This window comes from Camellia sinensis, chromosome 14 (assembly GCF_055761805.1).
Source record: "Camellia sinensis isolate YWXY chromosome 14, ASM5576180v1, whole genome shotgun sequence".
In the NCBI taxonomy this organism is placed as follows: domain Eukaryota; kingdom Viridiplantae; phylum Streptophyta; class Magnoliopsida; order Ericales; family Theaceae; genus Camellia; species Camellia sinensis.
In genome coordinates, this window is record NC_138974.1 from 114,326,375 (window position 1) to 114,339,662 (window position 13,288).

At 37.4% G+C, this 13,288-nt stretch overlaps 1 pseudogene; it reads right to left on the reverse strand.

Moving 5' to 3' along the window:
- Nucleotides 1-13,288, reverse strand: part of LOC114280135 (xanthine dehydrogenase 1-like) — a 184,479-nt pseudogene that overhangs the window by 14,319 nt on the left and 156,872 nt on the right.

Consider the following 13,288-nt stretch of genomic DNA (forward strand, 5'->3'; position numbering starts at 1 on the left):
TTTCGAAATATAAATCTATGTGAAACTACTCCTAAGATAAGGAAAATGACAAGAAATATTAAAATCAATTGTCTTTGATTATGAATTCTGGATCCTTTACAATGTAGCCATGAATGGCTATTTATAGACAAATATTTGTAAGTAAAAACTTCCAGCAATAACTACCCAATAACTACCTAAAACTACCCACTCTTCCATCTTCATTCCCATAATGCCACATAACCCTCCATGCCTTCATAACTTCTCATAACCTCGAAATGAGTAGGAGGATGCCACATGTCCTGCAATTATATAAATAATAAATAATAATAAAAATTGCTGATTTATGGTGCTAACAAGTTCATTCATAATTCTTGGAAAATTATAACAAAAAAGACCACCACTGACTTCCCAGTTGAATCTAATTGACAATATATTAGAAGACAGCAAATGACTAACAGTCATATATTATGCCAGTATGGAGAAAACAAGCCCTTTGTCAAAGTAATAGGAAAAGGTTCGTTGGCAAATTAGATTCTCTCATAGATAGCCCTTTATCTGTTTGTATGATTAATTACATGATCTATTTTTTCTAATAATTTTTCTATCCTTGGGAATTGAGGGTTTCTACTGGGACAAACAAGAGTGTGCACTGAAAACACTTTGCAGTTCTCTGAACCCAAAAATAATAAGCATAATCAATATTCTTTATACTCCATAATCTTCCAACATGAAAGTTCGTAGATATAAAGGAATAAAGGGTGTGTTTGATTAGACGGACTAAATAAGGGAGGATTAGAATCCATCGGACTTAAACCCTGAGACTGTGAATCCCCGGATTATTTGGTTGGATTGGATGTGTATCCCGTGTTTGTTTTCTCATGGGATTAGGTGTAGATGTTTAGAAATGACTATTTTTAGTGAATTCAATGTTTAGTTGGACGGACTAGATAAAGATAAATGTTTAAAATACTATTTTACCATTGTAATTTATAATTTATATTTTTTATTTAATATATAATTTTAAATTAACAACACCAAAAAAAATAATTTTATTTAATATATAAATTTAATTTTTTCACAACACTAAAAAAATTTAATTTATAAGGCCATAATTTTTAATTTAATTTAATTTATATTTTTTATTTTTTATTTAATATATAATTTTAAATTAACAATACTAAAAAAATAATTTATAAATGTTCAAAAGACTGTTTTACCTTTTTTCAATTGTTTACTAAGTAATAGCATGAGAGTAAAATGGACATTTCGTACATTAGTCCCGTGAGATACTAATCCCATGGAAAAAATCCACCCCCTCCCCCCTCCCAAAAAAAAAAAAAAAAAAAAGCGGATTGTTTAGTCCCTCATATGAGGGATATGGAGTCCGGCCGGACTCCATGTTCGACAGACTAAAAATCCAATCCTCACAGTAAATAATCCCCCTCCCCCCCCCCCCCAATCAAACACACTTTGCAGATGGGATTAGAAGGGATTGGATTTGGATGTCTAGAGACTAATAGTCCTAGGACCATTTTAGACTTTAACACAACAATTATTTGGTGTTTTGGGGTGGGATAGGATAACATATTTACACATTTATCAGTGTTGGATTTCATGCCAAGCCTTATCCCACCATTCACCTAATCCTAGGACAAACTTATGTGGGACATTGTCTTATCCCACATACATGCGACAACTTATCCAAACCAAATAACTTATCTGCCCCCTTTTTGGTGACACAAAGATGAAATAAATGGTCCACGAGGAATATAGCCAATCTCGCCCGTTTAGTCCCACAAACCAATGAAGCCTTGGTCACCAATTATGTTACATGGACTCGTCAAAATAAATCAAGTATGTCGGACACTTGACACTTAGATAAAGATATAGGGTATGTGTCCAATACTTCCCATCAGATATGCACTTAGCAAACCTGTTGATCAGTTGTTTTGTTACATATTTGTATTTGACACTGTCATTGCATTTATTTTTTGTTGTACAATTGCTATATAGTTAGTTTTTGACATGTTACAAGAAACATTTTTGTATCCCACAAAATAGATTAAAGATATAAAAAAAGAATCTTAATTTGAAAAAAAAGACGACCCTTTTTTTTGTTAAGTCCACATATACTTCAACTAGAGGTTTGACGGGTTCAACCCCTAGGTACACACTTGCACCTGACACTCATACCTGAGTCTACATCTCATTCCCAATTGATTCCACATGTGTAGAAACGAAGCGGCATCCATGTATCACCATCTCATTGTGTGGTGATTCATGATGTATGGAACTTTCTTTTTTCTACATCCAGTGTACAATGGATCATGCATAGGTCAATCCTTGGGTTAGTTACTACTGCATAGTTTTTATTTTCAAATTAGAGAATTTTTTTTCCTTTTTTTTTTTCAATATTCCTTATAGATTCTATAGCAGAGCTTAACTTTGTTAGTACTTTATACTGACCTTGTATACTCATGTATAGAGGTTGCACCCCTTTTGGTGTTTTTGATGATTTTTTTTCTTTACCAACAGAAAAAAGAACTTAATGAAAAATCTTATGTGAAAATTGTTCCAGTCCAACTTTTCCAGCATAAAGAAAGCATATGCCTCACTGCAATAATTACTACTTGAGCCTATTTACATGTAATTTGTTGCCAGTAAAATGGTCTAGACTTCTCCATACATGCTGTTCTTTGTAATCCAAAGCAAAATTTTATATATAACAAAATTGAGAAGTTGGATCCACCGCTTCTATTTTGCATGAAGAGGAAAACAGGCATTGAAAACAGTGCTTGTCATTTCTATCCAAAAAAAAAATAATCCCCATCATGATGAATAAACGCTCAATTTGCAACACTAACATTTTCACAAAAAAAGAACAAGATAAAAGCAAGAGAAGGGGGAAAGCTGTCCAACATCAATTGCTGGATTGATAGAATATCCAAGATCAAGGAAAATGTTTGTTGTCCTTGTGTGGAAATCCCCAGTCAATGTGTCAATTTCGACCTTTGCAAATGCAGCCCCATAGGTGAAGTACCTGAAGGGATTTCCTTTACCAGTTTTCCAGTCAAATCCAATATCAGGTGTAATGTAAAATCCATGAGCAGAGAGATCAATTCGCTCCATATAACATGCAGTTGCCAACTGAAAATAATTGAAACACAAGCCAGTTTCTCAGTGATAAAAAATTAGTATATCCCTGATCATTAACTGAACAACCTTAAAATGAACATGTGAACTAGTCCATTGAGAAAAGGAGCATGTTAAGAAATGTATGTACATCATATTGTGATGCTTTTGTGCTCGCTTTTCTTTATTGATGTATTTTATCTTGTACTTTGTACTATACTTTCATCAATAAAGCTTCTTTGTTTTGCCGATCAAAAAAAAAAAAACAATAAGCACCCAGTCTTTCAGAGTGATGTCAACCTATTTTCTTCCCAAAATAAGGTTATTTGGTTGTCAAATTACTTTCAACTTTTCCTCAAGTAATTATGGATACCAAAATACTGGCTTGTCAACCTGACGTAGGATTTTGATCCTTGTGTCACCAAATTACTTTCATTAAAAAATTACCAGCTTGGTTAACATGGATGCACTCCTTCCATTCCATCCACCATCCACAGGATCTAGAGGAGAGTCTATCATGAGCTCTCGTAGGAGTTGAAGTCCAATCCGTCTATACTGTTACAATGGGAGCCTACAAGTGACTATTACAATAGCATATAGATGCAACAAATTTTAATATCAAATAATCACACAAAAAAGGAGTAATCACGGTTGCTTGAATCATACGATTCAATACGATTTTTGTATATAACGATTCGAATCGCACACTAGAATTGTAAATTCAAAAGAATTGTCTAATTCCAAGTCAGAATCATTGGAATCATTTTTATTTTTTTGAAAAAAATTTTATTGATTAATAAAAAAAAAATAAAAACAAAAACAAAAACAAAAACAAGAGAGAGAGAGAGAGAGAGAGAGAGAGAGAGAGAGAGAGAGACGAGGATGAGGCATCCTCAATAGAATGGAAAGAAAGTGTTTAGCTTACCTATGAATGAGGTAGAGGCCATGTATATATAATACATTCATGATGCAATTTAGGAAACAATATAAACAAGGCACTAAATTCGTGATTTATAAAATCACGGATTTTATACAATATACTAAAAATAAAAATATTCTAATTTATATATTCAACACCCTCAACAAAAGAGAAACAAAGAAAAGAAAAGAAAATACGTAGACATCACAAAGACTTTATCTATAAAAAAACTCCTACATGGAACACACCGACATTCAATCTCTCGCTAACAAAAATATCGGAACTTCCTTCAAATCATCAAAGCCTAAAAGGAAGCTAAGTGACAAACTTTATCCAGCTGAAAATTCACATCTTGAGATTTATCTTCAAAAACCTATGCATTCCTCTCTAACCATAACACCAAAAGATTGCAAAGACGGCAGAAGACCATAACACCTCTGTCCTCTTCAATCTTCCCAAATCATGAAAATCAATTAGTAGCATTTGTGCACTGCCTCTTGGTGCCACCCACAAAACATCCTTCAAAAGAAACGGCCTGCATCATAAGCTCAAAGCAACTGGATAATGCAAAAATAAATGATCCATAGATTCACTGTCCTTACAACACATAATGCACCATTGAGGACTTAGACAACGATTAGGTCTCCTTTTTGCAATGTATCACTTTTCAAAATGCCTCCATGAACCAAGGACCACATGAACACCTTCACCTTAAGAGGCACACAAGCTTTCCAAATTCTTTTACGAAAAGGAAAGTGATGGACATGAGGAATATCAATGATTTTGTTGAAAAAGGACTTGCAAGAAAAAATAACCGATGAACGAAGAGCCTAAACTCTCTTATCTACCACAAGAGGAGACAACGAAAAGTGGTCAAGTCTTGAGAACAAAGATGTCAACTGTGCAGTCTCTCTGTCATTGAGATTTCTAGAAAAATTAAAATTCCAAGAGATAGGAACCAAAAAAGTGCAAGCGATGGAAGCGACAGAACAATTATGAGACCAAGCCACCCTATATAGATGTGGAAAATCTGAAGTAAAAGAGGAAGAGCCCACCCAAACATCCTTCCAAAAATGAACAAGTTCCTCATTCCCCACCCTTACAGAAACAAAATGAGACCAAAGTGAATAGATTTGAGAAATTGACTTCCAAGGAGGCCAAGAATTGCCCCTCAAAACCACTTGTGAACCCTTCCATTATCCTGAGTCCCATACTTGCTTCTAATTACAAAATGCCAGAGTGAATCACTCTCAACTAGAAATCTCCATAACCATTTTCCAAGTAGAGCCATGTTCCTAACCATAATGTTACCAATGGCCAAACCTCCTTTGTCCTTTGGGAATGAAACTATCTCCAAATTCACCAAGTAATCCTTCTTCCCCTCATCCTTACCTTCCCATAGAAAATCCCTCATCATCTTTTCTAATGGCCTCACTACCTTCACAGGAATTTTGAACAAGGATAAAAAAATAATAAAATAATAAAAAAAAATGGAAACATCACTTAAAACTGTCTTAACTGAAGTATATCTTCCCCCGTGCGTGAGCAAAGCCTTACTCCACTCTTCCAACCTTTTGGCAATCTTTTCCAAAACTGGACTCCAAAATGATTCACTTCTAGGATTACCCCCTAGTGGAAGTCCCAAGTATTTGAAAGGAAATGCCTCAATCCTACATTCAAGAAGTGTAGCCTTCCTCTGAAGCTGATTATGTTGCATATTAATACCCACCACACTATTTTTTCCAAATTAACCTTAAGCTTTGAGAGTACCTGTAGACACCCCATTTTTGACCGCCCTTAAGACTTGGGCACTACTAATGGTTTGCTCGGTGTTGAGAGATGTGCAGGGCAAAGAATCAGTTTCTTCGGCAAGAAGAGAGGCAAATCTTTCAAAACACTTTGTTTAGGGTTTTGGAGTTGAAGAAAAGAGGAAAGGAGAGGAGAAAACTAGCTTGGGAGAAGTTCGGCATGAATCCGGATAGAAGCGAGTCGAGCAGTCCTCGCTGAATCGGGCTTATCTGTCTGTACACTTGGAGTTTAGCTATGGGGCCACCACCGTCGGAAAGCTTACTTCCGGGGCTTCATTTTGCACTCAAGAATCTCCTAGGGCCAAGTCCGGGTGGGGGAGATATGATTGGTTGAAGTTGGGTATCATCCCGGTTGGATCGAATCTGCGCGGCTTCACGGAAAAGGGCATAACTTTTTGCACAGAAGGAATTTTAATGCAAGGTTTGCGCCATTGGAAAGCTAACTTCCGGGGCTTCAATCTGGACATCCACCGGCACTTTTTTGACCTCACCGGCCACCCATCGGCACTCTGTTTGTGCCGGCCGGCAATTTATTGTGCCGACCGGCCATTTATTGTGCCGACCGGCAGGTTAAAGTAGCCGACCGGCCTTTTTTGCTAGCCGATGACCTTCCGGAGTATTCTACAGATTGAATGGATGCCAGCTGTGGCAGCTGGAATGCACAGACCCTGCTCCCCATGCAAGTGTGTGGCTGTTTTGCACCATTTGCACACCTTTTGACCCTTTTTTTGCACCCTTTGCTCAAAGCTTCTTGAGGAAGCTTTGACCCCTTGTCTTGGCTTCCTCAAGAAGCTTGCACCTTTGCATTAGCTTCTCTTAGAAGCTTGGTCCCTTTGACCCTTTTGTATAGCTTCTTTGAGAAGCTTTATGTCATTTTCCTTGCCTATATAAAGAAGCCATCCTCCTCCATTGTTTTGGTTCAGCAAAACCAGACCTAATACATACATATAACATATATATCACCCTCTCTCTCTATATCTCCCTCTCTCTCTACATTTGGGAGTGTTATAGTGATCAAACACCCTTGTTCTTGGGCCATTTCTTCATCAACTCATAGCACAAGGCATCCAACGCCCATTCCAGCAGCTTGAGGCTGTCCTCCAGAGGTTAAAGGCTCCCAAACTCAGTCCAAAGGTTGCTAAAGTTTGGTTCTACAAGGGTGAGTCTCATTTTCCCTCTTTTGCGCATTTTTTTGGCCTATATCTAAGCCATAGTTGCTTGCACTTTTGGGCTCCGACCTAAACTTAAAATCATCATATTTTGAGGTCCTCTTTACGTTTGATTGAGGACCTCTTGCTGTTTGAGGATAGTAGCTAGCACTTCCTTCTTTATCTCTCATTTAGGCCCTAATCTTGCATGTTATTTTTGGCCTATGTGTAATCTGGTTTTGAGCCTGATGTAAACTGAAGATAGGCTTATTTTGAGCCCTTCTTCAACATTGAAGAAGGGCTCAACACTGTTTGGGACTTCCATGTTGTACTCCCCTTTATATCCTCTTTTTGGTCCCATTTTTGCATGTCTTGGCAGCCCCTGATGTTGCTGTTTTTGGACCTTGGTCCGAACTAAAAGTGGCTTTATTTTGACCTCCTGAACATGTTTTATTTAGGGTCTTTGGCTGTTTGATGAATATTTTGTGTACTTCATGTTATAGCCCTCTTGTGGCCTTAATCTTGCATAAATTGTTTGCCATGCTTGTTTCTGTTTTTGAGCCTTGCCATGAACTGTAAATGTGCATATTTTGGGCCCCTATTCAATGTTGTTGAAGGGCCCTAACATGTTTGGGGACAGCAGCTGTGAGTTGCTTCATAATCGCATGTTTAGGGCCGTTTTTGTATGCCATTTTAGCCCCATCTTTGCTTGCTGATTGGCCATGTCATAAACTGTAAAAATTCTTGTCTCAGAGCTGTCTTGCTTCTGTCTTCATGCTCCATGTCCATATTATGCATGCTTTGTATAGCTGTAAGCCATTTCGGGTGCCTAATTTCGCATTTCGGGAGGAATTCCATGCATCGGGCATACTTTCGCCTCATTTCGGGGCTGTTTTGCCCCTCATTTTGCTGCTGAAATCCCATTGGCATGTTTTCATATCATTTCCATGCCATTGCATTGCGTATGCCATTGCCTCGGTTTGCGTGCCCGTGCGCACGCATTTCGAGGCACTTCATTTTCATTCATCGGCCTCTTATGTGAGTGTGGCTGAGGCTCTCTCATGTTAGTATAAGTCCATGTTGCATTCTATATGCCATTTTAGCCATTGCATTGCATATGCCTTTGCCTCGGTTTGCGTGCCCGTGCGCATGCATTTCGAGGCACTTCATTTTCTTCCATTGGCCACTGTTTTGGGCCTAACTAGAGCTGCCTAATTCATGTATAAGTCCATCTTTCATCTATTTGCATTGCCATATGTATGCTTGTATGCTTGCATAAGTGCCTTGCCATGCCATGTTGCATTCTTAGCTTGTATGCCTAGGTTGCATTGCATCTTGCATGCATTCCTTGTCCCTTGACTTGGGTGATAGGGATTGGGAGTTTTGTTTGATTGGTTTGCATACATTTGAAATCAAAGTTGCATACTTGGTTCTTTGGGCCATCATGCATGGAAATGCGTGATTGGTGGCCCGGGAACCGAGGCACATGTCCCTTTGAGTCGTTACAATGATAAGGGATATGGTCGATGCATACATGCCTTGAATTGCGCTGCCATGCCTCGTTTTGCCCTCTGTAGCTGTGAATTGCAGGTCCAGCAGACTTTCTTTGCCGACCGGCAGTGTAAGGTGCCGGCCGGCAACCTTTTCTCTGCCGACAGATTCAATTTTGTGCCGATGGACATATACCAGTGCCGGTGGTGATTCCACTCAGCCGGTGGTACTCCCCAGTGCCTAAGGAAGCAGTCCTGAAATTTTGGCAGCCTCCAGAGGAGCACAGGAAAGAAAACAGAGGCAGTCTACGCATGGTGGCGCGCTTCCCGAGGCGGTTTACTGTTTTCTTAGAATAATTAAATTAGTTAATTTGTAATATTAATTAGCTTGCGTAGTTAGTTAATTTGTAATATTTATTTGGTCCCTCCGAGCGAGGGCAAACTTGTAATAAGTGTGGGTGTGTGTGTGCATGTCTTCCAACCCCCACTTCTTTCTCCCTTTTATTTACCTGCTTATGATGGTAGATTAGGGCACATTTATTTTAGCATACCTTATGCTATGCATGCGTGCATTCATGCATTTGTTGACATGCATCAGGCTCGGAACATCACGCTAACTGCATTTATATTTCAAATTCTAAACCGAATATGTGATAATTGTGCATTTTCACATGCCATGTTTAGGGTTAGCCGAGCCCGCCTAGATTGCATTTTTGCATGTGATGCATTAGCCATTTTTAACATGAACTAGGGCATGCATGTTTGCTAACTAGTTTTCTGTTTTGGCTCGGAGTACAATGTAAGTGTTTTCGCTTTAGCATCTCGCATGCGTGTGAATGTTAACATGACAGTATGCTTGCCATGCGGCTAAATGCTTATGTGATATAACTGCTTGAATGCCTGTGGATGGAGGTTGAATTACCTAAATTGGAAGAATGCATTAAAACTGCGATTTTTAAGCCCACTAGATAGTGGCAAAACCATCTTTTCCAAAAGCCCACTTGAAGGTGGCAAAACCTGCATTTTAGCCTACTTACGAGTAGCAAACCATTTTCAAAACAAACATGAAATGTTTTGTTCCAATTTGGGCGATTTGGTCTATACTTGTTTGCTGCGCGCATAACATAGTAATTCTAGGCTAATAACCGGTTTAAGAACACATAAAGTTTTCAAAAACGGATATCACGGTTAGTAGAGGCCGGTCTTCGGACCGGGCGAAAGGGGGTGCTCATAGCTGACCTTCCCCGATCGTACCCAAGCTCCCGAGCCGAGACAACTCCGGTGATGACGGACATGTGGCCTTCGGCACCGAGTCAGGGTTTCCTAAATTTCCCCATTTTAAAAATATTTAGGTGGCGACTCTGTATCTGGCAAAGCAGTCCATGTTTGGCACTACTTTCTCAAAAATCTGTTTCTCAAAACGATTTGCCAGATTTGGACTCTTTGGTTCAGATTAAGAACCGTGACACAAATCGAGTCCGAACTGTAGCACGAGGCCCACGCGGGCGCTGTTACAGTACCCCAAAAAGTCTCAATACCGCAAAAAGATTACCTATCTGACTCTCATCCCCCAAAGAAAAAAAAGGTTATATCATTAGCACATACTGCAAGTGAGTCACCCTAACTCTATCCCTTCCAACCTCTAACCCCTCAAAAAGACCTACCTCTTTAGCTCTATCAACCATCCTTCGTAACACATCAACCACCAAAATAAATATAAAAAAAATTAAAAAAAAAGGATAATGGATCCCCCTGATGTAGTCCTCTCGAAGCCTTGAAACTTTCCCCTTGTTTACCATTGACTAAAACTGACATATTACACGTCAACAAACATCCCCTAATCCAAGATCTCCATCGTTCACCATAACCTTTCCTATCCATTACAAAATCCAAAAACTGCCAATCCACGTGATCATATGCTTTATCAAAATCAACCTTGAAAATAAGACCCTCCTTCCTAAGACTTCTACATTTTCCCCCCACCTCATTTGCCACCAAAGCCACATCTAGAATCTATCTACCCTTTACAAAAGCTCCTTGTGCCACGGACATCGTATCCCCCAGAAATGGCCTAAGCCTTTTCGATAAAACTGTGATAACCCCATCACGTATTATACTTATTTTTGTTTAATTTTGAATGTCAATTATATGTTTGATGTGTAATTTGTATACATATTTGTTCATTGATGAATTATCTGTCGTGATTTCTGCTTTAAATTTAAAATTGAAAGCCTTAATGATTTTAGAAACTGAAATTTACGAGTTTAATTAGGATGGCATAATTTTTGGGACCCATTGAGAAGTTTGATTAAAATTTGATTCAGTTCAGAAAAATTAAGTTTAATTAATTAAACTTTAGCCTTGATTAGTTAACTTAATCCTTAATTAGTGAACTAATCTAATATCACCTATATATATAATAATAGAAGAGAGTTAACTTATTCTTGAGCTCAAATTCTGCTAAGAAAGAATTCTAGAGAGAGACTTCATTTTAGAGAGAGAGGAAACTTAATCTTGGAGATTTTGCAACGAGATTGAAGAACTAAGGAGAGGAACTCAAGTTTTGCTAAAGCAAGTGTAATTCAAGGCTCTAGGTATGAAATTCAACCTCAATTCTTGATGATAACTCACCTAACATATGAATTCAAGAAGTTTATAAGATTAAACACAAGAATTGAGCTAAAGATGATGAATTTGAAAGCTAGGCATACATGCATGCATGATTTTGAGTAGTTCCATAATGTTTTAGCATGATTTTGTTATCTATGTTTGAATTGAGAGTTGAACCATACATGCATCCATGATTTAAAGAGCTTTGAAGTTCAATTTCATGTTTTGAAAGTTGTAAAAGAAGAATTGGAAACAAGTTCATACATGCATGAAGATTAAAATTCCATTTATGAAGAATTTTTGAAGTTCAAGCTTCAATTTGATGAAATCATGGAGTTTTGAGCTAAGGGTTTGAATTGGTTACATATTCATGATTTTCTAAGTGTTTGCAAGATTATGTACAAGCCATGCAAGTTTTTGACTTAAAGACTCAAGTTTTGAAACGTAAAATTATGTTTTGGAAACCCCAAATTCTGCCTCATCGCTCAAGTGATGAAGTCACTGCTTGAATGCACAATGAGAGTTACCAGTATTTTTGCAGAGTATTGCACTCAAGTGACCACTCGTAGAGTATTGCACTCAAGAGACTGCTCGAGCGACCTCAACTTTCTTCACACCTTAGCTTGAGCGACCATCAGTACTATTGTAGACTAAAGGACCGCTTGAGCAAACTATCTTGTTTTAGCACATTTTGAAAAGTTGTATTCTGTTTATATCTTCATTCTCATTTCTTTCAGAATGTCCGTAGGCATGAATTAAGCCTCATAAATAAAGTAATAAGTAATAATTGGACTTTAAGGAATTCGATAAGTTAAGAATGATCAAGCAATGTGTTCCACTGTGTGTATGTGTTTACGTATTGTGTAGGTTCATCCACGAAGCCATGCCAACAAACAAATTGTTGTGAGTAATATCTAGTAAAGATATTTTCTTATGTTCTATTTTCTATTTTCTGAAGTTGTAATTTGGAAAGTATGAATGTGCCTTCTATCTATCCGATCAACATAATATCTAAATATGTGAATGACGAAGTATGAATGTATATGGTGAACCTAAGGTCGTTCTATATATCTGATAAGATGCACCTAAGGTTATTTTGATTATCTAACAAATTTGAAATATCTGTTATGTGTTGACAAAATGGTCATTCTACAACTATATTCAATTGGACCCAAGGGCATTCTGCCAAGTTATGATCTCTTATGTTCTTTATTTTTGCTATATGTTGAACCAGATGTCATTATGTCAATTTTTGGAAGCGAGGTCGTTCTACTATGTCAAGAATTTTAATATGAGAATAATTATATTAAATAATAAAAGCTCATTCATGTAACATCTTTACTTTGATATTATTCACTAGGTTTTAGCTCACTCCGTTATACATATGTATATAGGTGAGTAGCAAGATGTCCAGCCTTAGTGAACCTATAGGAGATTATCGTGTTTTGTGAAATCAGCCAAGGATGCCTCTAGGATGAGGCTTTTGTCATTCGTTTTGTTTTTATTGGTCATGTTTGACCATTTTTTGTTTTTAAGAAGTTTAAGTTTTGTAAGTTTGTGAATAATACTCTTATGTATAAGTCTTTGTACATGTAGTCTAAAATGAATGTATAATTAGTGTGTGTTTGTATGATTGTAAGTTATTAACGTATAAGATGTTTTTGTTATGTCATATATACATAGCTCATTGGAGAATTTTATTATTTTGCTTCCGCTTCTGGCCCCATATATTTAATTATGTTCTGAATTTCTGTCTGAGGCCATAGGTAAGCTCATAATTACTGGCCAGTTATGACCCAAACCTCTAGCGGTGGGTTCGGGTCATGACAAAAATCTTCCCCAAAATCTTGTAAAGTGGTGTAACCAAACGAATGGGACTAAAATCTCCAATTCTAACTGCATTCACTTTCTTAGAAATTAAACAGATAAATGTGGCATTTGAACTCAGATTAACCATCCTCGACTCGTAAAATTCTGCAAAAACTCTCAGCACTTTCTCTTTTTCATCTAATAGTGCATCCGCTTATGTAAAAACTGGATCAATGTTGATGAAAAAGAGAAATCAATTGTTTTGATCTCTTGTGTTGCGTACTGTGTGGATCTAATTCTGACTGATATAAGGATACTACGTAAAAGGTAAGAAAGATTGCAGTTTACATCTATAGGTAACTTATTTCCATATTTGTAATTGTTTATTTT